Genomic DNA, 25,854 nt, shown 5'->3' with positions numbered 1-25,854 from the left:
AAGGATATTGGGATAAACAGTAATATCTTAACGGTGCTGGAATCAATGTGCCTTATGCTCTCAGCGCTGAAACATGTTGTGTACTTTCGATATCTTAATTCAGTCCATAGAGTTTCAGGATAAACAATCACCATAATGTTCATTAATGTTTAGTGTTTTATGTGTCATTGTCACTGTACCTGTCACTGTGTGTCATGTTGTCACTTGCGGGCGGAGCACCAAGGCAAATTCCTTGTATGTGAATACTTGGTCAATAAACTTATTAATTGATTGATTGATTCATTCATTCATAATAAATCTCTGATGATTCTAGCTGGGAAGACCATGTCTTGTTCACCTCAGAACAGTTATCGTTTCTTTCTTCCCAGTGTAAAAACAGACAAGGTGATTTTAACCGAAAACACTATGGGCGGCACGGTGGCGCAGCGGTAGAGTTACTGCCTTACAGCGCCAGAGACCCGGGTTCAATACTGACTACGGGTGCTGCCTGTACGGAGTTTGTACGTTCTCCCCATGACCTGCGTGGGTTTTCTCCGAGATCTTCAGTTTCCTCCCACACTCCAAAGACGTGTAGGTTTGTAGGTTAATTGTCTTGCTGTGAATGTAAAATTGTTCCTGTTGTGTTAGTGTGCGGGGATCGCTGGTCGGCGCGGACTCGGGGGGGCCGAGGGGCCTGATTCTGTGCTTTATCCCTAAACTAAACCAAACCAAACCAGGTAGTAAATGGCAGGGTCCACTAACGGCCTTTTCTACAATCCCCCCATTTTAATTCAGTAGCTTAGGGACAAGTAAGTTAAGGTAACTTTCGATCATTCTCTTATTCTGAGGGGGAGAGATGTGGAGAAATCCTACCGCACAAAACCGGCCTGTTTTCATTTAGTGAAGTGCAGGGTATGATTAATAGTTGCAATCAAAAGGCAGAATAAAATTATGTCAGCCTCCATTCTGTGTGAAAGTAGGCCAGGGCTTCCTGGAATACTGCTTAGAGAGTCTAATTCATAAATAAATTATCTTCCTATCCCCACAGTATATGTAGCGTGCAAGTCTCAGGTAAGGAGGTAATATTCTCTAGGCCACAAAGCCACAGTCTTTACCTAACTCCTTCTATTGTCACTCAGTACCATCTTTGTCCTGAAGCATTATTTTGTCATTTGAATAAATCTGCCTCCCTATTTCAGCTTCGTCGCCTGAAGGCATATTTCATATCTATTACTCTAAAAAAATATTAAATTATTTAAGTTCCAGTGTGTGCTCCGCTACTTGAAACTTTTACCATATTCAAGGAGCAAATTTGTCAACCTAAAATCATTAATGATTTAATGTTTCAAAGTGACACTAGATCCTTAATTTCAATCAGGATTCTTGATCAAGTGATCACTGGTAATACGATGGTTTAGTTTACTTTAAGGGCCTGTCCCACTTGGCCGTCATTTGCGCACCATTTATGCGACCTGGTAGCGTGTGGGTAGCGCGGGATGGGCGCATGGAGTGGCGTGGAGGAGTGGGGAATTGCGTGCGGTATCGCGCAGCGCTCCAGGATTTCGTTCCGTACGAAATCTTCGCGCGCCACCGGCCTGTCACGTAAATGGCGGTCAAAGTGGGACACCCTGGTGCGGCGCAACGTCTCACCTCCAACAGCAGCAGAAGCAGGCAAGCGATCATCGAGCTCGGCCTGGGGCTCACGGCCGTTGCGGATCCGGATCTGCCCCCACTCCAACTCCCATAGCGGGGCCAAAACGATTGGAGATAGACACAAAATTCAGGAGTAACTCAGCGGGACCGGCAGCATCTCTGGAGAGAAGGAATGGATGATGTTTCTGGGTACGAGACTCTTCTTCAGTCTGAAGAACGGTCTCGACACGAAACATCACCCATCCCTTCTCTCCAGAGATGCTGCCGGTCCCGCTGAGTTACTCCTGCATTTTGTGTCGATCTTCAAATGATGTCACGCGCTCCAGACGGCTGTGCGGACGCATGATGATGCGCGCGAGTGTCGCACGTCAGTCACTACCGGTCTGTCGAGTAAATGACGGCCAAGTTTAGTTTAGAGATACAGAAACAGGCTCTTCGGCCCACGTAGGCCGCGCCAACCAGCCACCCTCGCACACCAATACTATCCTGCACACACTAGGGACAATTTACAATTATATCAGGCCAATTGGCCTGCACACCTGTACATCTTGGGAGGAAACCGGAGATCCCGGAGAAAACCCACGCAGGTCACGGGGAGAATGTACAAACTCTGTACAGACAGGACCCGTGTTCAGGATCGAACCCGGGTCTCTGGCACGTTAAGGCATTTTACACTTATGGGTAGACAAAACTCCGCAGGTGAGGCAACATCTATGGAGCGAAGGAAATAGGCGACGTTTCGGGTCGAGACCTTTCACTTATGGGTGTCTTTCTGTAGTTTAGTTTGTAGATACAGCTCGGAAACAGGCCCTTCGGCCCATCGAGTCTGCACTGACCAGTGATCCCTGCACATTAAAACCACCCTGCACACACTAGGGACAATTTTGTACACATAAAGGCCTGTCCCACTTACGTGATATTTTCGGTGATTTGCCGGCACCCGTCATAGCTGCAGCAGGTGGGCGGAAATTTTCAACATGTTGAAAATCCAGCGGCGACCAGAAAAAGGTACGACTCTTTGGGCGGCTACTCACGACCATACAGGCGTCACCCCGCGACATGTGACATTTTGAGTTGGGACCTTTATCAGACTGGTCTTTATTACCAGGTGGCCAGTAATGGGATAAATCTCACGGCTGGGTGAGGAGGATAAGATCGTGACTTGAACAATCGACTCCTGCTGTTGTCTATTGATTACTGCTCAACGTTCAAAGTCATCATCTCCTCTAAACATATCAGCAAACTCAGGGAACTGGATCTCTGCTCAACCTTACGCAACGGGATCATTGATTTCCTCATCAGTACAAATTTTACACCAAGGCTTCCCATTCCTTCTCTCCGGAGATGCTGCCAGTACCGCTGAGTTCCTCCAGCATTTTGTGTCTATCTGCTGTTTAAACCAGCATCTGCAGTTCCTTCCTAAACAATCCTATCATTGACTTTGTGTTTGGGTGCTTTGCATTTTTCAGTTTGCACAAAATGGTCCAGTTTCCTGCTGGCAGCGATAACTTACTGCATTATTGATTATTGCACATTTAATTATTGTGTCGTTGCATTCAGGTGCTGCAGAGTTGCAGCAAGCAGGAATGTCGTTTTCCTGTTACCAGCGTACCAGGACAATTAAACACCCTTGACTCTCCTGAGATTGTTGACCATATGAGCTGGGCAGTGAGCGGAGAGAAGGTTATTCTCATGGAATAATGTTGTCGAAAAATGCAATGAGCGTGTGCATGGTGGTGCAGCGGTAGAGTTGCTGCCTCACAGCGCCAGAGACTCTGGTTCGGTCCTGACCACGGGCGCTGTCTGTACCAAATTTGCACGTTCTCCCCGTGACCTGCGTGGGTTTTCCCCGGGTGCTCCGGTTTCCTCCCACACTACAAAGACGTACAGGTTTGTAGGTTAATTGGCTTCTGTAAATTGCCCCGAATGTGTAGGACATGGAACTAGTGCACGGGTGATCATTGGCCGGCACGGACTCAGTGGGCCAAAGGGCCTGTTTTAATAATGTATCCTAGAACTAAACTGAGATTAACGTGAACCTAAGTGAAGTACTTCACAAGTTCACAAGTTACTGGAGTAGAATTAGGCCACTCGGCCCATCGAGTCCACTCCACCATTCGATCTCTGCCTCCTAATCCCAGTTTCCTGCCTTCACCCCACAATCCCTTGACACCCGTTCTAATCAATAATTTGTCTATCAATGCCTCAAAAATATCCACTGAATTTGCCTCCACAGCCCTCTGTGGCAATGGGTTCCACAGATTAACTACCCTCTGACTAAAGAAGTTCCTTTCTAAAGGAAAGCCCTTTAATTCTGAGGCTACGACCTCTGGTCCTAGACTCCTCCCACCAGTGGAAACATCCTTTCCGCATCCACTCTATCTACGCCTTTCATTATTCTGTAAGTTTCAACGAGGTACCCCCTCATCCTTCTAAACTCCAGCGAGTACAGGCCCAGAGACATACTTTTTTTCCATGTTTATGCTCCTTTTTTTGGCGTAGCCTTTAAGAATTTTGATCCCACCAATTACTAATGGCAGAGCAACTCTATACCTGATAGCAGAAAAAAAATACCATTGGCATCTCTTCATAATCTGTAACATAAAATTTAAAAAAATTCCTGCTGCTTTCAAGTGGAAATACTGGTCATGTTGTGGCCTCTACAAACACCATGTCAGACGATCATTGGATACAGAATTTTAGTTTACTTCCCCAACAGAGAGCTGGATAGAGTGGGTGTGGAGAGGAGATGCTGGAATATCGAAGGTACGTGTGGAGAGGATGTTTCCACTGGTGGGAGAGCCTAGGACCAGAGGCCACAGCCTCAGAATAAAACGACGTACCTTTAGAAAGGGGGTGAGAAAGAATTTCTTTAGTCAGAGGGTGGTGAAAGTGTGGAATTCATTTCCACAGAAGGCTGTGGAGGCCAAGTCAGTGGAGATGGTCAGATGTTTGATTAGTACGGGTGTCAGGGGTTATGGGGAGAAGGCAAGAGAATGGGGTTGAGGGGGAAAGAGAGAACAGCCATGATTGAATGGCGGAGTAGACTTGATGGGCCGAATGGCCTTATTCAGCTCCCAGAATTTATGGACATGAGCTTAGAGATAGTCCCGCACAGCACCAGAGACCTTGGCTTGATCCTGAGCTAGCCTGCTGTCTGAGTGGGGTTTGCACATTCCCCCTGTGCCCGTGTGGGCTTCTGCTAGTTTCCCACCACTTTCCAAAGACGTGTGGCTTTGCAGGTTAGTTGACCCCCCTGTAAAATTGCTCCTATTACATCGGCAGTTGACATGAAAGCCGGATCACATAGAACTAGTGTAGAGTGGGTGATCACTAATGTTTTATGCGTCATTCCTAACTGTCACTGTATGTAATGTTGTCACCTGCGGGCGGAGCACCAAGGCAAATTCCTTGTATGTGAATACTTGGCCAATAAACATATTAATTATTTAATTCATTCATTCATTCATCGATGGTCAGCGTGGACTAGGTGGGCCGAAGGGCCTGCTTCCATCCTGTTTCCTTCTGGAAGGGCCTGTTTCCAGAATTCCAAGATTATCCCGAATCCCTGCCAGATTTGGTTTAGGTTTATCATTCTCGCATGTACTGAAGCACAGCGAAAAGCTTTGTTTTGCATGCTATCCAATCACTTCAGATAATACCAGACATAAATGCAATCAAGTCAAACTCAAATACAACGGACAGAGCAAAGGAGAAGATGCATATTGCAGACAATAACACAGAATGCACAGTATGGTTCTCAGCTTCGGGACACTAGAGAGTGCAGAAGATAGCGATCAGTATTGGGGAGATATAAGGGCCTGTCCCACTTGGTGAGTTTTTTCGGCGACTGCCGACATCATTGACTGACGTATCAGGTCACCGAAAAAGTCGCAGCGTGACGCGGCGTGACGTCATATTGACGCGCGGTGATTCCTCAAGTGTCGCAAGTTTTTTTTGTCGCCGCTGGAGTTTGAAATGATCAAAATCTATCGGCGATCCTGATACGTCAGTCTCCGAAAAAAATGGCCAAGTGGGTAAGGCCCTACAGAGTGCAGAATAGGTTTGCAGGTTAATTGGCTTGGTATGAATGTAAATTGTCACGAGTGTGTGTGTGTGTGTGTGGGATAGTGATAGTACGCGGGGATCGCTGGTCGGCGCACACTCGGGGGGGCCGAGGGGTCTGTTTCCACGCCGTATCTCTAAACTAAACCAATATAGTTCTCAGTCCATGAAGGTCAGAGATTCTGGCACAACTAGAAATTAAATGGAGCTGCCGTTCCAGCCAGCAATGAGGGAGCATAATGACTAGTCCAAGATGCAAGCGCCAGAGGGACTGATTAGGCTTTAGTTTCTAATATCTATAATCCTGGGCAGCAGGATGGTAACTGCACTGAATCATTGCCCACATACAGCCACTGTAATTATCTCTTTGGTTGTCGACCTTCAGTACAACAATTATTTTGGCTGTTGCAACTCTAAACACTTTAGCTTTCAGCTTCTGGGGGAAACAAGGTGCTTTTTTAAAAAATCGAAGAGGGCCAGCGTAAGCATTTCTAGAGACCAAAGCAGTGACCAAGACATTGCCAGACATGTTGGGGAAGTTTCTCGGTTTGATTAAGGCTTAGCTAATTGGTCTCACACAGCAGGCAGGATTGGACCACAACGCTCCTAGGCTGGGGAATGTTGAAGTTAGCCAGGAATAATTTTCTGCATTAAAAGTGCCTTTTTGTTGCATTTATAACATTTGCAAATCTAACTCTCTCTTGGAAAAATCCAGTGAATTGGCCTCCGCTGCCTTCTGCGGCAGAGAATTCCACAGATTCACAACTCTCTGGGTGAAAAGGTTTTTCCTCATCTCAGTCCGAAACAGCCTGCCCCTTATTCTTAAACTGTGACCCCTAGTTCTGGACTCCCCCAACATGGGGACATTTTTTTACTGCATCTCCCCTGTCCAATCCTTTAAGAATTTTACATGTTTCTAGAAGATCCTCTCTCATCCTAAATTCCAGTGAATACGAGCCCAGTCGACCCATTCTTTCATCATGTGTCAGTCCCGCCATCCAATTAAGCTGGTGAACCTACTCTGCACTCCCTCAATGGCAAGAATGGCCTTCCTCAGACGAGGAGACCGAAACTGCACAGAAATGTCGTGGGATGCACAGAGATGTCGTCCTTTCTACAGTACATTGGGCAGGATGTCGTGCTTCAATCTGTCATGCTTCCACAATAAGAGAATTTACAAGAGAGACAACCTGATTGCGTTCCAGAGCACGTGGGTGGCCATCAATAATATTTCCAAGTAATCTTTGCCAGATTCGCAGTAAACTGGTATCATGTTTTGCCAGTTCAGAAGCGAACGTTGTCGCTAAATACTTGGCAGGAGTTTCCGATGCTCAGTTGGTGCCAATTCATGGGCATGCAGAATGTGTTAGCTGCATAATATAATTATCCTGCTCTGCCAACCACCCAATGACCTGAAACATTAACTAATCCTATTCCCTCGCTCCATAGATATAACCCAATTCACTGAGTACCTGCCGTCGTTTCAGTTTTTAGATCAGATTTTCCACATTTGTCAACATATTGTGTATGAAACATAGAAAAGAGGTGCAGGAGTAGGCCATTCGGCCCCTCGAGCCAGTACCGCCATTTAATATGATCATGGCTGTCAGGGCCTGATTTAGATGAAGAGAGGCCCTAAGCTGTTCCACTTGTGAGGCCCCCTCCCTCCGCGTTGGTTTTCAGCGCTGGCAGCAAGGCTACGACCGGACAGCCATGGCGGCCAAATCTCCCGTGCCGGCGGATGAGGAGCGAGCGGAGACCCGGCGGCCCGGACACGGATAGCGGGGGGAGATGGAGAGAGAGAGAGATAGAGAGGGGGGCTGCCCAGAGTTGAATGGTAGGTGTCCTGCCTTGGCCGGAGGCCCCCCTAGACCTCGAGGCCCTAAGCTTAAGCTTGTCCAGCTTCTAGGTAAATCCGGCCCTGATGGCTGATCATCCAGAATCAGTACCCCGTTCCTGCTTTTTTCCCCATATCCCTTGATTCCATTAGCCCCAAGAGATATATCCAACTCTCTCTTGAATACATCACGGAACTGAAGATGCTGGTTTACCCTGAAGATAAACACAAAATGCTGGAGTAACTCAGCGGGACAGGCAGAATCTATGGATAGAAGGAATGGGTGACGTTTTGTGTCGAGACCCTTCATCAGAAAATTGTATTTGTCTATTATCCATTCTATTTTCAGCAGCTGCGGTAGAGTTGCTGCCTCACAACGCCGGTGACCCCGGTTCGATCCTGACCACGGGTGCTGTCTGTACGGAGTTTGGGCGTTCTTCCCATGACCTGCGTGGGTTTCCCCTGGGAGCTCCACACTTTCCTCCCACACTCCAGACACGTACATGTTTGGAGGTTAATTCCCTAATTGTCCCTAGTGTGTGTAGGATAGAACTAGTGTGTGGGGATCGCTAGTTGGCGCAGACCCAGTGGGCCGAAGGGCCTGTTTCCGTGCTGCATCTCAAAACTAAGCTAATCTCGGGATGGCGGGATTGACATATGATGAAAGAATGGATTGACTGGGCTTGTATTCACTGGCATTTACAAGAATGAGAGGGGATCTTAGAGAAACGTGTAGAATTCTTAAGGGATTGGACAGGCTAGAGTGGACAGGTAAAATGTTCCCCATGTTGGGGGAGTCCAGAACCAGGGGTCGCAGTTTACGAATAAGGGGTAGGCATTTAGGACTGAGATGAGGAAAACGTTTTCACCCAGAGAGCTGTGAATCTGTGGAATTCTCTGCCACAGAAGGCAGTGGAGGCCAATTCACTGGATGTTTTCAGGAGGGAGTTAGATCTAGCTCTTAGAACCAATGGAATCAAGGGGTATGGGGAGAAAGCAGGAACGGGGTACTGATTTTGGGTGACAGTGCTGGTTTGAAGGGCCGAATGGCCTACTCTGCACCTACTTTTTTTGTTTAAATGTTTAATTGAAACCTAATTGACACTTAAGGTACATTGATCCCCGCTGTCCACTGGCACTTAGGCAGAGATAGTCATAAACGATTCCTCTGTTCCTTGCTAGCGATCAAGGTGAAGTCCATCTGAAGATTGGAACTGGTCTCGACCCGACACGTCACCTGTTCCTACGCTCCAGAGATGCTGCCCGTCCAATTTAGAGATACAGCGCGGATACAGGCCCTTCGACCTAATGAGTCCGCACCGACCACACTAACACTATCCTGCACACACTAGGGACAATTTTAAATGATACCAAACCAGTTAACCTACAAACCTGTACGTCTTTGGATTGCGGGAGGAAACCGGAGATCCCGGAGAAAACACAGGCAGGTCACGGGCAGTGCGTACAAACTCCGTACAGACAGCACCCGTAGTCAGGATGGAACCTGGGTTTCTGGCGCTGTGAGGCAGCAACTCTACCGCTGTGCCACCGTGCCCCTGAGTTGCACAAGTACTTTGTGCCCACCGTTCAAGAACAAGTCTGAGTTTTGGTTTTCCTCATGTTTGTTGTAAGGCATAAAAGCCTTTTCTACGAGAAATGTGTTTGGGGATTCCAGGGCATGAGGTGTTAATAATACTGATGCACTTTAGTGTCCACGCTGGCTGTTATTTACACATCAACTTGTTTTCCTGATACTAAACAATTACATGAGCTCACCTACGACAGGCTTCGCCAACAAACGACAGGCCTCTCTTATAGGTTAATTGGCAAAGACGTCATCGCAACCTTTAATTGCCTGGCTGGGAAAGGAAGGGAAGAGTTTATAACAGATACCCTGTACCACTGCTCCGAACGGTTGCCGTGGCAACCTCGGGTTTGAGCGGAGAGCTTGCATTACGTGGGGGTGGGGTGGGGGGGGGGGGGGGGGGGGGGGTCGTGAATCACCGAGATGTGGTTCATCTGGTCTTTGCATGGATGAAGAAACCTCAGATTGTGCACGCAGTGAGCAGATTGTAGCCAAGTCCGGAAGCAATCAAATAAAATGTGGATATTAGAGTCTTAATAAGATTCGTAGCTGCTGTATCAGAATATATGACAGGAGTTCAGCCTGTAGTTAGGGACTCAGTCCTGTAGTACGTTCCTGGTGTATAGTTAAACCATTTTTCTCAACTAAGGCGGCACGGTGGCGCAGCGTTGGGTAGCTGCCTACCAGCGCCAGAGACCCGGGTTCGATCCTGACCTCGGGTGCTGTCTGGACGGAGTTTGTACGTTCTCCCCGCAACCGCGTGGGTTTTCTCCGGGTGCTCCGGTTTCCTCCCACACTCCAAAGGCGTACAGGTTTGTAGGTTAATTGGCTTCTGTAAATTGTAAGTTGCCCCAAGTGTGTAGGATAGTGCTCGTGAAAGAGCTGATCGCTGGTCGGCGCGGACCCAGTGAGCCAAAGGGCCCGTTGTATCTCTGAACTAACAACAAAACTAAAATCTAACGGGATGCAACCTTGCATGTGTAGATTAGTTTAGAAATACGGCGTGGAAACAGGCCCTTCGGCCCACAGAGTCCGTGGCAACCAGCGATCACCCTCCACACTAGTTCTATCCTACACACTAGGGACAATTTAAAGAAACCTATTAAGCTATAAACACATACACATGTGTATATATATATATATATATATGTATACTGGACATTTCTTTTGTTTATTATATTGTTTATAGTGGCCTGTGACAATAGACAATAGGTGCAGGAGTAGGACATTCGGCCCTTCGAGCCAGCACCGCCATTCAATGTGATCATGGCTGATCATCCCCAATCAGTACCCCGTTCCTGCCTTCTCCCCATATCCCCTGACTCCGCTATCTTTAAGAGCCCTATCTAGCTCTCTCTTGAAAGTATCCAGAGAACCGGCCTCCACCTCCCTCTGAGACAGAGAATTCCACAGACTCACCACTCTCTGTTTGAAAAAGTGCTTCCTCATCTCCGTTCTAAATGGCTTACCCCTTATTCTTAAAGAGTGGCCCCTGGTTCTGGACTCTCCCAACATCGGGAACGTGTTTCCTGCCTCTAGCGTGTCCAAACCTTTAATAATCCATAATAACTCTCATCCTTCTAAACAGAAGTATACAGAATATGTTCACATATTCTGTTGTGCTGCAGCAAGTAAGAATTTCACTGTTCTGTCTGGGACATTCGTTAATAAAAACACTCCTGACTCTCTTGACTAATGTCCATGTTTCTGGTCCTTATCCAAGGGATAGCTGTTATCGGAACAACCTTAACACACTTCCTTCAGGCTGTGTGTGTTTTTAATCTGCTTGGCCGCAGAAGGGTAGTGCCAACAGGAGCCGCTCAGCTGGGACAGAAAATGTAATCCAACAAGAATCCAACTTTTAAAAAAAGGCGTGCGGTTCATTGGCTTGGTATAAATGTAAAATTATCCCCAGTATATGATGTATGGTGTAAAGGGCCTGTCCCACTTACATGACTTTTTCGGCAACTGCCGGCACCCGTCATAGGTCGTTACAGGTCGCCGAAGATTTTCCACTTGTTGACAATCCAGTGTCGAGCAGAACAAGGTACGACTCTTTGGGCGGCTACTCACGACCATACAGGCTTCACCCCGCGACATGTCGCCGGTCTGGTCGTGAGTAAGACTCCTCAGTCGCCCAAAGAGTCGTAGCGTCTTTCTGGTCGCCGCTGGATTTTCAACACGTTGAAAATTATCGCCGACCTGCAACGGCCTAGGACGGGTGCCGGCACTCGCCGAAAAAGTCGCGTTAGTGGGACAGGCCCATTAGTGTGCGGGGATCAGAAATGTACACCCTCGCAAACATCTCGCATGAAATATTTGGCACGCAGTATCTTTACCAGCCTGCTACTTAGGCATACTGTGCTCACTCTGTGTACCTGCCACGTAAAAACAAGAACACTTAAACACGCTAAAATTAAACTATGCGCGGTATATTATAAGGACTAAGAAGCAGATGGTGAGTAGTTACGAAACATAATTCAGTCGCAGAGTCCTGGTGGCGTTTATATTTGTCAGAGTTCATGATATCATTACAGTAACGTCTTACCTGAATCAGTGCCAGAGTCTTGCTGTAGTCTTACTGCCATGCCTGTGGAGATGGGAATCCTACGCTGATACATCTCATTGCGTTTGCATCGATGGATTCTGTGTCGTTCACGCCTTCGCTGAGTTAGTTCAGATTCATTTCACCATGTGTACACATTGCTGGCAATTATCTCCCTTTGATCATATGCCATCTTGAACAGCAACTATCCTCGTGGAGGAGTGCCCACAATACCATTGGGAAGGAAATTTCCCGGGTGTCAGGGGTCCACGGGGAGAAGGCAGGAGAATGGAAGGTACACAAAAGTGCTGGAGAAACCCAGCGGGTGCAGCAGCATCTATGGAGCGAAGGAAACAGGCAACGTTTCGGGCCGAAACCCTTCTTCAGGAGAATGGGGTTAGGAGTGGGAGAGATTGATCAACCATGACTTGATGGGCCGAATGGCCTAATTCTGCTCCTATCCCTTATGGCCTTATGAACCTTCATATTGGATGGAATTTTTAAATTAATATCTTTAAGCAAAAACAAAGGCCCCATAGCAGAAGTGTCCACATGGCGGGGCTGTAAACTGGAAGTATCCTGAGCCAATTCTGCTACCACTGTCATCGTCTACTGAGACAAGTGACGGCTTCCACTGATTGCCGCCGGAAGCTTGCGTGCTTTTCGGGACGGATGATGACAGCGAGGTTAACATTTGTAACAAGATGGACACGGAAAGAAGAAGAAAAAATAGGAAAAAAATCTAATTTCCTAAACTAATTGAAGTGTTGTCCTTAGCTGGAAGGACAGCCACCCTCGATATGGTTTATATTATTATCACCTCTCCATTATATACTACATTTTGTCGCAAAAGTCTGTGCTTTTCCCAACGAGGTTCGCGTGCCAAGACTGAATCCAAATGAGCTGCCACGGTGGCGCAGCGGTAGAGTTTCTGCCTCACAGCGCCAGAGTCCCGGGTTCGATCCTGACTACCGGTGCTGTCTGTGTGGAGTTTGCACGTTCTCCCTGTGACGTTTTGGCTGGCGTGGGTTTTCTCCGGGCGCTCTGGTTTCCTCCCACATTCCAAAGACGCGTAGGTTTGTAGGTGAACTGACTTCTGTGCAGGATGCGAAGGTGGGACATGGTATAACTGGTGTCGTGGTTATCACAACACGGACTACACGGATCGTTGGTTGGCAAGGGCTCGGAGGGCTCGGATGGGCCGAAGAGCCTGTTTCCACGCTGTATCCCAAAACACACTAAGCTCAACGAATCTCTGTGACCCTTCATCAGACTGGTCTTGACCCAAAACGTTCTCTCCAGAGATGCTGCCTGTCCCGCTGAGTTACTCCAGCATTTTGTGTCTATCTTCGGTGTAAACCAGCATCTGCAATTCCTTCTTACACAAACAAAAAACCTGTCACTGCGTAGGAAGGAATTGCAGATGCTGGTTTCAATTGAAGATAGACACAAAATGCTGGAGTAACTCAGCGGGACAGGCAATATCTCTGGAGAGAAGGGAATGGGCGACGTCACCCATTCCCTTCTCTCCAGAGATACTGCCTGTCCCGCTGAGTTACTCCAGCATTTTGTGTCTTTCTCCAGTAACTTTATTGAAGCGGCTCCACAAATGATCAGCCAACTAGTTGTTCAAGAAAGAACTGCAGATCCTCCATGGCCAGAGTGACTCCCACCGCAAACTGGAGGAGCAGCACCTCATAATTCGCTCGGGTAGTTTGCACCCCAGCTGTTATGAACATTGACTTCTCCAATTTCAGGTAGTCCTTGCTTTCTCACTCCTTCCCCTCCCCTTCCCAGCTCTCCCACAGCCTTCAGCTTCCGCCTCTTCCTTTCTCATTCCCACCCTCCCCCACATTCCCCCACCCCCACATCAGTCTGAAGAAGGGTCTCGACCCGAAATGTCACCTATTCCTTCGCTCTGTACAGTAGATGCTGCCTCACTTGGTGAGTTTCTCCAGCATTTTTTCTCAGCCAACTAGTTGTGTGATCGCATTAGAGTTTTAGCTTTCATGGTGCCTGTTTTTTGTCAACTCTGGGTCTAGGTTACTTTCCACTCTGTATTCAGGATGTGTGAAGTGGATGAGCTCATCGCGCTCCCGACCGTTCCCAGTGAGGTCTCAGTGCCGCTCAACCCATCCTATTGAGCTCGCTTGAGCAAGCAACTCCCAAATTCCCCACATGCTTGTTTTTCCAAGGTCAAACATTAAAGACCGAGTGGAAGTCAGGCAGCAGTCTTTTCTTTCAAAACTTTTTCTTCCCCCGCAACAAAAAGTCTGCAATGATAACGGGCGGCGCGGAGAGTCGCTGCCTCACAGCGCCGGAGACCCGGGTTCCACCCTGACTACAGGCGTTGTCAATAGGAGGTAGAAACAGAATGGTGGAGTAACTCAGTGGGTGAGGCAGCATCTCTGGAGAGATGGAATTGGGCGACGTTTTGGGTCGAGACCCTTCCTGAGACTGATGTCAGAAGAAGGTCTTAAGAGTAGCATACACATTATATATACACATGTAATTTTTTTTTAACAATGTATAAATGGAGTCTACAATTTGTATTGTATATGTTGGGAGCTCAATAGACACCACTCTCTTTTATGTAGTGGTAAGTTTGATTTTTATATGGCAGATTGGGACCTTTAATTGGTCAATTATCCAGTTTAGATCAGCCCACCATTCTGCCAACATAAAACCCCATAAAATGCACAATTGGTATAGTTTAGTTAAGAGATACAGCGCGGAAACAGGCCCTTCGGCCCACCGAGTCCACGCCGACCAGCGACCCCCACACATTAACACTATCTTACCCACACTAGGGATCATTTACAATTATACTAAGCCAATTAACTGACAAATCTTTGGAGGGTTCAAGTTCAAGTTCAAGTGAGTTTATTGTCATGTGTCCCTGTATAGGACAATGAAATTCTTGCTTTGCTTAAGCACACAGAAAATAGTAGGTATTTACTACAAAACAGATAAATTGTCCATATACCATGATATAAATATATACACACATGAATAAATAAACTGGTAAAGTGCAAATAGCAGAAAGTGGTTATTAATAATCAGAGTTTTGTCCGAGCCAGGTTTAATAGCCTGATGGCTGTGGGGAAGTAGCTATTCCTGAACCTGGTTGTTGCAGTCTTCAGGCTCCTGTACCTTCTACCTGAAGGTAGCAGGGAGGAGTGTGTGGCCAGGATGGTGTGGGTCTTTGATGATACTGCGAGTGGGAGGAAACCGAAAATCTCAGAGAAAATCCAGGCAGCCACGGGGAGAACATGCAAACACCGCACAGACAGCACCCGTAGTCGGGATCGAACACGGGTCTGAGCCCACAAATACACTCAATAAATTCAAATAATGTCGGATTATCTGTAATCAGTCTTTATCTTGCACAAAATGTTATTCCCTTTATTCTATGTCTGTACATTGTGGATGGCTTAATTGTGTATAGTGTAGATGTATGAATACTATATATATATTTGTGTATTGTGTAGCGTAGATCATGTACAGTCTTTCCGCTGATTGGATAGCACGCAACAAAAAAGCTTTTCACTGTTCCTCGGTACCCGCGACAGTAACAAACTAAATAAACGTAACAGGAGGAGATTCTTGTAGTCGATGGCACCTTATGCAATGGAACACTTTATTGACAAAGCACAGTGAAGTTGTTTTCCTGCACACTCAAGGTATACAAATAGTGGCCACATAAAGGGCACCAAGAAAATTACAAAGTACGCGCCGGCTCCTCCTTTGTTCTCCCCCCCCCTCTCCCCTCCCCCACAGCCCACCCCGGGTCCCCATTACCCATTGTTCTTCCCCCTCCCTCACGGCGGTCCTCCCACACCGGGTCATAAGGTCATAAGGAATAGGAGTAGAATTAAGCCTACTTGCCCCCAACAAGTCTACTCCGCCATTCAATCATGGCTGATCTATCTCTCCCTCCTAGCCCCATTCCCCTGCCTTCTCCCCATAACCTCCGACGCCCATGCTAATCATGAATCTATCCATCTCTGCCTTAAAAATATCCACTGACTTGGCCTCTGTTTCTGACGCGATGGCCTCTAGTCCCAGACTCTCCCACTAGTGGAAACATCCTCTCCACATCCACTCTATCTAAGCCTTTCACTATTCTGTATGTTTAAATGAGCACCCCCCCCCCCCCCCCCCCTCTTAATTCTTCTCAACTCCAGCGAGTGCCGGCCCAGTGCCGACAAACGCTCATCATAGGCTAACCTACTCATTCCTGGGAACCTCCATTGTTCTTCCCCCTCCCTCATGGTGGTTGCCTAAAGGGCCTGTCCCACGGGCATGCGACCTGCATGCGGCAAGCGCGACCTAAAGGGCCTGTCCCACGAGCATGCGCCTGCATGCGGCAAGCGCGACCTAAAGGGCCTGTCCCACGAGCATGCGCCTGCATGCGGCAAGCATGACCTAACGTGGTCGCTTTAGCCGTATGGCTTCTCGGGGCCGGTCCCACTTCGATCACCGGAGCCGTATGGAGTTATGCGGGGCTGGTCCCGACATCGCGCGGGGCTCCGAAAAACTGACCGTGTTTAATAATTCCGCACGGCAACGGCCTGCTGGCCCGCAGCCGCCTCGACGCCGTGTCACTCACTCGACCTTCGCGCGGCTCCCGCTTCTGGTTTAGTCGCGCTTGTCGCATGCCGTACGGCTCAAGCGACCACGTTAGGTCGCGCTTGCCGCATGCAGGCGCTTGCTGGTGGGACCGGCCCTTTAGGTCGCGCTTGCCGCATGCAGGTCATTGGGACAGGCCCTTAAAACTCCCATCTGCAGGCAGAGCTCAATCTCCACAAAGCTCTCTGCATTCTGTTCACTTCTCCCTGTGAAGAGCGAACAAAATGTACTCTGATGTCTCGGCATAAAGCACCCCTGCGATCTGGCTTTCGCAACAGTGGATGGCAAACTGTGAGCCACTTCTCATATTTCAGCTCCATCCCAGAAGGAGCTCTGTGCATCAATATTCATGGCCGCACTGACCTTTCCAGAGCGGCGTAAACAAGGAAATGCAAAGATTCGGCAGCAAAAACAGAAAATACTCTTCCAGTGAGACGGCACCTGGGGGGACGAAAATAGTCAAGGTCACCGAGTTCGTCCAAGCTCTTCAGCCCACCGAGCCCGCGCCACTCACCGAGTCCGCGCCGCCCTGCGATCCCCAGCGCTATCCTTCGCACTGGGATACAATTTACAATTTTTACCGAAGCCAATTAACATTCAAACCTGTACGTCTTTGGAGCGTGGGAGGAGACCGATGCACCCGGAGAAAACCCACGTGGTTCACGGGGAGAAGGTACAAACTCTGTGCTGGATCGAACTGGCGCTGGCACTGTAAGGCAGCAGCTCTACCACTGTGCCGCCATGCTGTGAGGTGTCTGGTGTGTTAGTAGCCTTCTATAGTGTCATGAAATCATATGCAGGGGCCTGGGCACAAACTGAGTCACGGATTCGCCATGGAAACAGGCCTTTCAGCCCAACTTGCCCACGCCAACCAAGATGCCCCCTTCTATACTAGTCCCACTGGCCCACGTTTGGCCCATATCCCTCTAAATCTTTCCTATCAAATCTGTATATAGAGTACAGCAGCCAATCAGTATATTTCAATAGTTATCCATTTGTCACTGTACATGGATCAACAAACCGTAGTTTAATTTAATTTAGTTTAGAGATACTTCGTGGAAACAGGGCTTCGGCCCACCGAGTCCGCGCCGACCAGCGATCCCTGAACACTACCCGACAGACACTAGGGACAATTTATACCCGTACCAAGCCAATTAACCTACAAATCTGTACGTCTTTGGAGTGTGGAAGGAAACCAAAGATCACAGAGGAAACCCACGCAGGTCGCGGGGAGAGCGTACAAACTCCGTACAGACAGCATCCGTAGTTGGGATTGAACCCGGGTCTCCGGCACTGCAAGCACTGTAATGCCCCTGTCCCACTTAGGAAACCTGAACGGAAACCTCTGGAGACTTTGCGCCCCACTCAAGGTTTCCGTGCGGTTCCCGGAGGTTGCAGGTGGTTGCTGGAGGTTGCAGGTAGTGGAAGCAGGTAGGGAAGACTGACAAAAACCTCCGGGAACCGCACGGAAACCTTGGGTGGGGCGCAAAGTCTCCAGAGGTTTCCGTTCAGGTTTCCTAAGTGGGACAGGGGCATAAGGCAGCAACTCTACCGCTGCGCCACCGTGCCGCTTGTACTTAATAGGAAATAAATAACCCATGCAAATAATCTTCAGGGGGACTGAAAGAAATGAACAGCATTGCATCTAACATGTATTGCCAGGGACATCACACTATCCTCACGGCACCTCAAACTGAAAATAGCTTGTTTGTATAACATGTTCTATTTATCAGGAACACTGCTTCTGTTAAATATTTACAAGGTTGAGATCTGGGCTATTAAAATATGCGTTGGATTTATGTATGTGTCAATAATAAAGATGTGCAACAATTATTAGTCATAGGCTCCAGTATTAGTTGCTCTGTGAAGGGAAAATAAAATCACCTCCTCCACAGCCAACAATGAACCATTGTGGGCTCCTTGGCCATCGGTGCCGGGTTTGACTTGTTCTGTGGCTTTCCATGCCTCTAGTTTCCCTTCTTCCCTGATGCTCAGTCTGAAGAAGGGTCTCGACCTGATATGTCGCCCATTCCTTCTCTCCAGAAATGCTGCCTGACCCGCTGAGTTACTTCAGCATTTTGTGTCTATCTTCGCTGTAAACCAGCATGGTTCAATGATATCATATTGTCAGAAGTGCCTAAATACAGTGAGATTTATTCTTTTGTGTACAGTTCAGTAAAAATCTTACTGTACATAGGCCCCATCATACTTCATACTTAGGTATGAGAACGCAAGAACAGTAGATTATACTGAGGCAGCACATAAGAGCTTCCACGTTTTGGACGCCATTTTGTGTGATTCAAGTCCAACTTTATTAACAATATAGAGTCTTAACTCTATATCTGCAGTTCCTTCTAGACATCCTTATTTTACATTTCTTTTATGTTTCAAAAATTGACCCTCTAATGCAGATTAGGATCCGTTCTCCTGCACTACCTCCACCTACATTTTTAACCGTACTCATGATAAGATTGGGGCAGGTACATGGTTATATGGTTATATAGGTACAGATTAAATGAATCTTTATCTTCAAATGCAGAATGGATGGAGGTTTGCAAAGATTGTGCATTCTGTGGTGTACGGTGTCACTAACCACCAGATCGTAAGGTCAAAAGGTCATGTGATTGGAGCAGAATTAGGCCATTCGGCCCATCAAGTCTACGTGCCATTCAATCATAGCTGATCCATCTCTCCCTCCTAACCCCATTCCCCTGCCTTCTCCCCATAACCCCTGACACCCGTACTAATCAAAATACTAATCTGGGTTGAACATGGGTCTCTGGCCCTGTTAGATTCTCCTCCTGTCCTATTTGTGGACATTATTCTAGTTTATTGGCCGTTTTTATATGGTGTGGCCCTGGGAGAATGGAGAGCTGAGCTAAACTGGGGAATGGAGCAACATGGGGTCTTATACTGCCCTATAAAATGGGGAAGTTTACCACCACATAAAGAGAAATGATGGCTTTTGAATTCCCAAATGTGCACTCGGGGAGTCTTATCTCGAAGCGGTAATTCACCTCAGTAAAATATCATCTCTATGTTTGTTAACCTTATCAAGCCTGGTCTTAAACGGTAGTCTTGTAAACCGTGTCTCTGTGTGACGTCTGGCATGCACTGTGCAGTTGGCCTGGTGGGGAAATATAGAGGCTTCGATGTGAAGGCTCCCATGGGGTGGTTTGGAAAACGATAAGAAAAATGAAGCAACCGCTGGAAACCTTGGCCACTGGGGATCTGAAATAAAAGCTGGAAGCTCAGCAAACATGTGGAGAGGATTTCTGATGGGAGAAACCGGGTTCATGGTACAAGACAAAACGCATACACACTGGGCAGCCACGGTGGAGCAGAGGTAAAGTTGCTGCCTTACAGCGCTTGCAGCGCCAGAGACCCAGGTTCGATCCTGACTACGGGTGCTGTCTGTACGGAGTTTGCACGTTCTCCCCGTGTCTGAGTGGGTTTTCTCCAAGATCTTCGGTTTCCTCCCACACTCCAGAGACGTACAGGCATGTACTGTAAGTACACAGCGCGGAAACAGGCCCTTCGGCCCACCGGGTCCGTGCCGGCCAGCGATCCCCACACATTAACACTATCCTACACCCACTAGGGACAATTTTTACATTTATCAAGACAATTTGCCTACAAACCTGTACGTCTTTGGAGTGTGGGAGGAAACCGAAGATCGTGGGGAGAATGTACAAACTCCGTAGCGACAGCAGCCGTCGTCGGGATCGAACCCGGGTCTCCAGCGCTGCATTCGCTGTCAGGCACCAACTCCGCCGCTGCGCCACCGTGACCGGCCTAATGTGCGGGATTAATATGCGGGGATCGCTGGTCAGTGCGGACTCGGTTGGCCAAGGGGTCTGTTCCAACGCTGTATCTCTAAACTAAACTGAAGGTGAAAGCCCACACCTCCAAATCCTGAGAGTTTCTTCCCAGCTGTTATCAGGCAACTGAACCATCCGATCATCAGCTAGAGAGCGGGCCTGACCTCCCACCTACCTCTTTGGAGACCCTCGGACTATCTTTAATCAGACTTTACTGGACTTCATCCTCCATTAAACGTTTTTCACCTCATATCCTGTATCTGTACACTGTGGGCGGCTCGATTGTAATCATGTATTGTCTTTCCGCTGACTGGTTAGCACGCAACAAAAAAGCTTTACACTGTGACAATAAACTAATCTAACTAACTAACCTCTGGAGAAAATGGGCAGGTGACATTTTTGGGTTGGGACCCTTCTTCAGGTCGAGGACAATAACACTTCAACAAGAAATGGGTGGTGAATCTGTGGAATTATTTAAGGTTGGAGAGCCCAAGAGTGGTTATTTGTAAGGTAGAGATAGATAGATTTTTGATTAGTATAGGCGTCAGAGGTAATGGGTAGAATGGGGTTGGGAGGGAGAGATAGGTCAGCCATGATTGAATGGCGGAGTAGACTTGATGGGCCGAATGGCCTAATTCTACTCCTATCATATGACCTTATAACCCGTAAGTAAAGACTGTTTTCCATTCCAAATCATTAATCTGCGGCCCCTGCAGATACCACTTATGCTGGGGGCCTGACCTTCTCGATCGGCAAGGTGCCCTGTTTCAGTTCCCCACCTTCACTTGACTGGGTACTCTTTGCATGAGAGCACATCATGTGGGAACACATCAAGTTGGGAAAAGGGGAAGTACAACGGGATCTGGAGGTCCTTGTACATCATTCTATGAATGTAAGCATGCTGGTACAGCAGGCAGTGAAGAGCGCTAGATAGGGTTCTTAAAAATAGCGGAGTCAGGGGATATGGGGAGAAGGCAGGAACGGGGTACTGATTGGGGATGATCAGCCATGATCACATTGAATGGCGGTGCTGGCTCGAAGGGCCAAATGGCCTACTCCTGCACCTATTGTCTATTGTTATTGTCTATTGTCTATTGTAACTGGCTGCAGGTTCTCGGGGAAGATCAGACTAAATTGGCAGCATCCATTATATCCCTCTGTGACACATTAAGTGGAATGGTTTTTGGACGGGGTAACAAGTCCGATCAAATAATGAACAGGCACATCAAAGTTCCCGGAAACACAGAGGAGTCTGAAACACCTTAAACAATTGAGTGAAAGTGTCCAATTGCTTCATCCTGCTGCCTCTGAATTCCATTAAATGTGAGCAGCACACTGCTGGTATTTGACAGGAACGAAAAAAAAAATCAATGTGCCATCTCTGAGCGCTTTTACTGTTAGACACCTTTTTTTCACGAGAGAGAAAGAGATCTCAATTCGACGCCTGACCAAACACCACACTTTATGCTGCCTGTATTTCTGCTGGATATTACTGGAGGGGGATCGATCTCAATCATTGTGGCTTTACCTTGCGTCAGTGTCTGAGTATTGATCTGCACTTATAGAACGGAATGTCAATGATGTTTCAGCGGAAATAACGAAAATAAAATATTTTTTTGTCCTTTTTTGTAAAGGGTGACCTTTAAGTTAGCACTTAAAACGTAATGTGTAGGAAGGAACTGCAGATGCTGGTTTACACCGAAGATAGACACAAAATGCTGGGGTCACTTAGCGGGACAGCCAGCATCTACGGATGGAAGGAAGGGGTGACGTTTCGGGTCAAGACCCTTCTTCAGACTGAGAGAACTACCTCTTTGATGACCATTTGAGGACTATCCTTGATCGGACTTTGCTGGCTTTACATTGCACTCAACGTTATTCCCTTATCATGCATCTCTACGCTGTAAATGGATCGATTGTAATCATGCATTGTCTTTCTGCTGACTGCTTAGCACGCAACAAAAGAAACAAAGGCTTTTCACTATACGCTGTACCTCGGTACACGTGACAATAGACAATAGACAATAGGTGTGGAGTAGGCCATTTGACACTTTGAGCCAGCACCGCCATTCAATGTGATCATGGCTGATCATCCACAATAAACTAAACTGAGCTGAACTTAATGTTCCCCCTCACTGTACATATGAAACGTTGCTTATTGTTCATATGCGGAATTGGCACAATTTAATTATGAGAACAGTGGCCTTTCATTCATTTGCACGGAGTAAATGCAAGGTGACACCCCGCAGCCTCTTGTCTACATATTCGTGATATTTAGTTCGCTAAATGTGTGCGCGGTATTTTGTAAATTATTCCTTGCTTCCGTCGAGGGGCTTCAATCAGAAGCTGCAAGGTGTGTTAGACCATAAAGGACTGACAGTTAATCCATTATCCCATGAGCTAGCCCTTTCTTTGTATGTCGGCATGAAGCTATTTGATGATAAAACCTTGGCTATCACGATGGCAAGTTGACACAACGCCTGAACAGTGAGAAATGATGATAGTTGAGAGCTAGGATGTCAAGCTCTTCATTTAACAATTCACACTATATTCAACAATGATTTCCCAATATTAAAAACCGCAATGCATTTGTGTATTTTTGTTTAGTTCAGTTTATTGTCACGTGTACTGAGGTACTGTTGAAAGATTTTTTTGTTGCGTGCTATCCAGTCAGTGGAAAGACTATACATGATTACAATCAAGCCATCCACAGTGTACAGATACAGGATTTAGGGAATATTGCCATGTGTATCCAGGAACAGAGAAAAGGTGCGGGAAGGAACCACAGATGCTGGTTTAAACCGAAGATAGACACAAAAAGCTGGAGTAACTGCTGTCTGACCCGCTGAGTTATTCCAGCTTTCGTTGTTTTTTTGTTGAGCTGTCCAGTCAGCGGAACTACATCGGTGAGACCAGGCGCAGACTTGCCGATCGTTTCGCCGAACACCTCCGCTTAGTCCGCAATAACCTACCTGATCTCCCGGTGGCTCAGTACTTCAACTCCCCCTCCCATTCCAAATCCGACCTTTCTGTCCTGGGCCTCCTCCATGGCCAGAGTGAGCACCACCGGAAATTGTAGGAGCAGCACCTCATATTCCGCTTGGGCAGTCTGCACCCTAGCGGCATGAACATTGACTTCTCCAATTTCCGGTAGCCCTTGCTGTCTCCTCCCCTTCTCAGCTCTCCCTCAGCCCTCTGGTTCCTCCTCTTCCTTCCTCCCCCCCTTCCCACCTTACATCAGTCTGAAGAAGGGTTTCGGCCCAAAACGTTGCCTATTTCCTTCGCCCCATAGATGCTGCCGCACCCGCTGAGTTTCTCCAGCACTTTTGTCTACCAGCGGAAAGACATTACTTGATTACCATCAAGCCATCCACAGTGTACGGATAAAAAATTAGGACTTCCTCTAGATGGGAATATAGAGTCATAGAGTGATACAGTGTGGAAACAGGCCCTTCGGCCCAACTTGCCCACAATGTCCCAGCTACCCTAGTCCCACTTGCCTGCGCTTGGTCGATAACCCTCCAAACCTGTCCTATCCATGTACCTGTTTCTCAAACAATGGGATAGTCCCAGCCTCAACTACCTCCTCTGGCAGCTTGTTCCATACACCGTGTAAAAAAGTTACCCTTCGGATTCTTATTCAATCTTTTCCCCTTCACGTTGACCCTATGTCCTCTGGTCCTCGATTCCCCTTCTAACCTGTAACATGGTCATTTTCCGACATTAGTGTTGCTAGTAATACAATTCAGTCACAAAAACATCCAGGTTTGCTGGTACACATTGTCTGCTTTGGTACCTGATCCTGCGATGTTTTGCTCAATGTCTGAATTCAGAAGGTTCGAGAGATTGAAGAAATCAAAAAGTTCAGACTTTCTCCCACTGAGCTCTCCATGGTACTGGAACGTCACTGAGCTTTTGTTGGAACAATATGCCACCTTCTGCCTCACATTTTAAACCCAGACTTTGTTTATTTTAAAGAACGACAGCAAAGATTTTATAAGCAAACCCCAGGGACAAGACCATGGTGCTTGTTTCTTAGGGCCTATGTGGTCTAATATAGAATTTCCACCGTTGTAGCTCGGGCTGGAGTTCATTTCTTCACACGAGGGACAATTTGCGATCTTTACCGAAGCCAATTAACCTACAAACCTGCACGTCTTTGGAATGTGAATGGAAGCCAGAGCACCCGGAGAAAACCCACGCAGTCACCGGGAGAACTCCGTACAAGCTCCGTATAGACAAGTACCTGTAGTCGGGATCGAACCCGGGTGTCTGGCACTGTAAGGCAGTAATATTACCGATGCGCCACTGTGCCACCTCTAAGAATTACTACTGAAAATAATTGTCCTTCGAGCCAGATATGAACCTTGTGTCCCCTTTAAAACTCTTTCCTCTCTTCTTAAAGCCTATGCCCTCTTGTTATTGATATCCTGAGCATTTATATACTTCGATAAGGTCACCTCTCAACCTTCTTTGCTCTAGGGTCAACATATCCGATCTCTCCCCATAACTAAAATGCTCCAATTCATGCAGCATCCCGGTGAATCTCTTCCCGCATTCACTCCAGCACAATCGCAATAACATCCTTCCCGTAGTGTGGTGACCAAAACTGTGCACTCAATGCTCCTAGTGCACTCTCAGGACCCTCACCACTCTGGCCACGCCCTCATTTCACCCCTGCCGTCAGGGAGAAGGTGCAGGAGTCTGGAAACTGTCACCTCCAGATTCAGGAGCAGCTGCTTCCCAATAACCATCAGGCTCTGTATGTCACTGTATGTCATGTTGTGACTTGTGGGCGGAGCACCAAGGCAAATTCCTTGTATGTGAATACTTGGCCAATAAACTTACTTACTTACTTACTTTCTCTTGAACACCTCAAACACCAGCTAAACACTAAGCTACAAACTGTCTCTGTTGCACCAGGGACTTTGAGGACTTTCAATGGTTCAAAGGAGCTTTAGTTGTCATGCATGCGACTGCACGGTGAAATTCCTGTTGCATATATTACACATGCGGGTGCCACCATTATTCAAAGTCCAGAGTCCTGTCGGCCTGTGCGCTCGATGTACTGGAGCAGTTCCTGTGAACTGACCGATTGATGAACTAATATTGGGGGTTTTTCATCTATTGAACTTTTCCTTTGGTTTATTATCTATGAGTTCAGTATTTTCTGTATTTCTGTATTTTCTTGTCATTTTGCTGCCAGTGAGAATTCAATTATTCCATTGTCCATACCAGTGGTGATTAAATACTTTATACTTGATTAGACTCTTCACCAACGTTTTATAAAGTTACCACATAATGCCCCGAATTTCATAATCTCTGATACTTTATTTTCACACGTGACAAGTCACAGTGATATTCTTTGTTTCGCATACCCGAGGTATACAAAGAAGTACCACATAAAGGGTGCCGACAACGTTACAATGTATCCGGCGGCCGGTCCTCATTTGTTCCCCCCCCCCCCCTCCGCGGTGGTTCCCCATGCCGGGTCCCTCCTTTGTTCTTCCCCCCGTCATGGCGGTCCACTCATGGTTGTTCCCCCTTTGTTTTCAGGCTTATGGAGGCAAGCGTACTATTTAATACCTTCACCACTCTACCTGCCTGTGTTGCCACTGTGGACATTTGATCGTGCACGGCGGGTTGATTGCATTCGTTGAAACAGGGCGGACCACGTGAAGGTTGCAATCTCCCACCCCTCTCGTGCAGAATCAAATAACATCAAATAGAACAAGTT

This window comes from Amblyraja radiata, chromosome 19 (genome assembly GCF_010909765.2).
Source record: "Amblyraja radiata isolate CabotCenter1 chromosome 19, sAmbRad1.1.pri, whole genome shotgun sequence".
NCBI lineage: Eukaryota > Metazoa > Chordata > Chondrichthyes > Rajiformes > Rajidae > Amblyraja > Amblyraja radiata.
The sequence above is the reverse complement of the archived record's forward strand: the minus strand, read 5'-3'. Positions refer to the sequence as shown.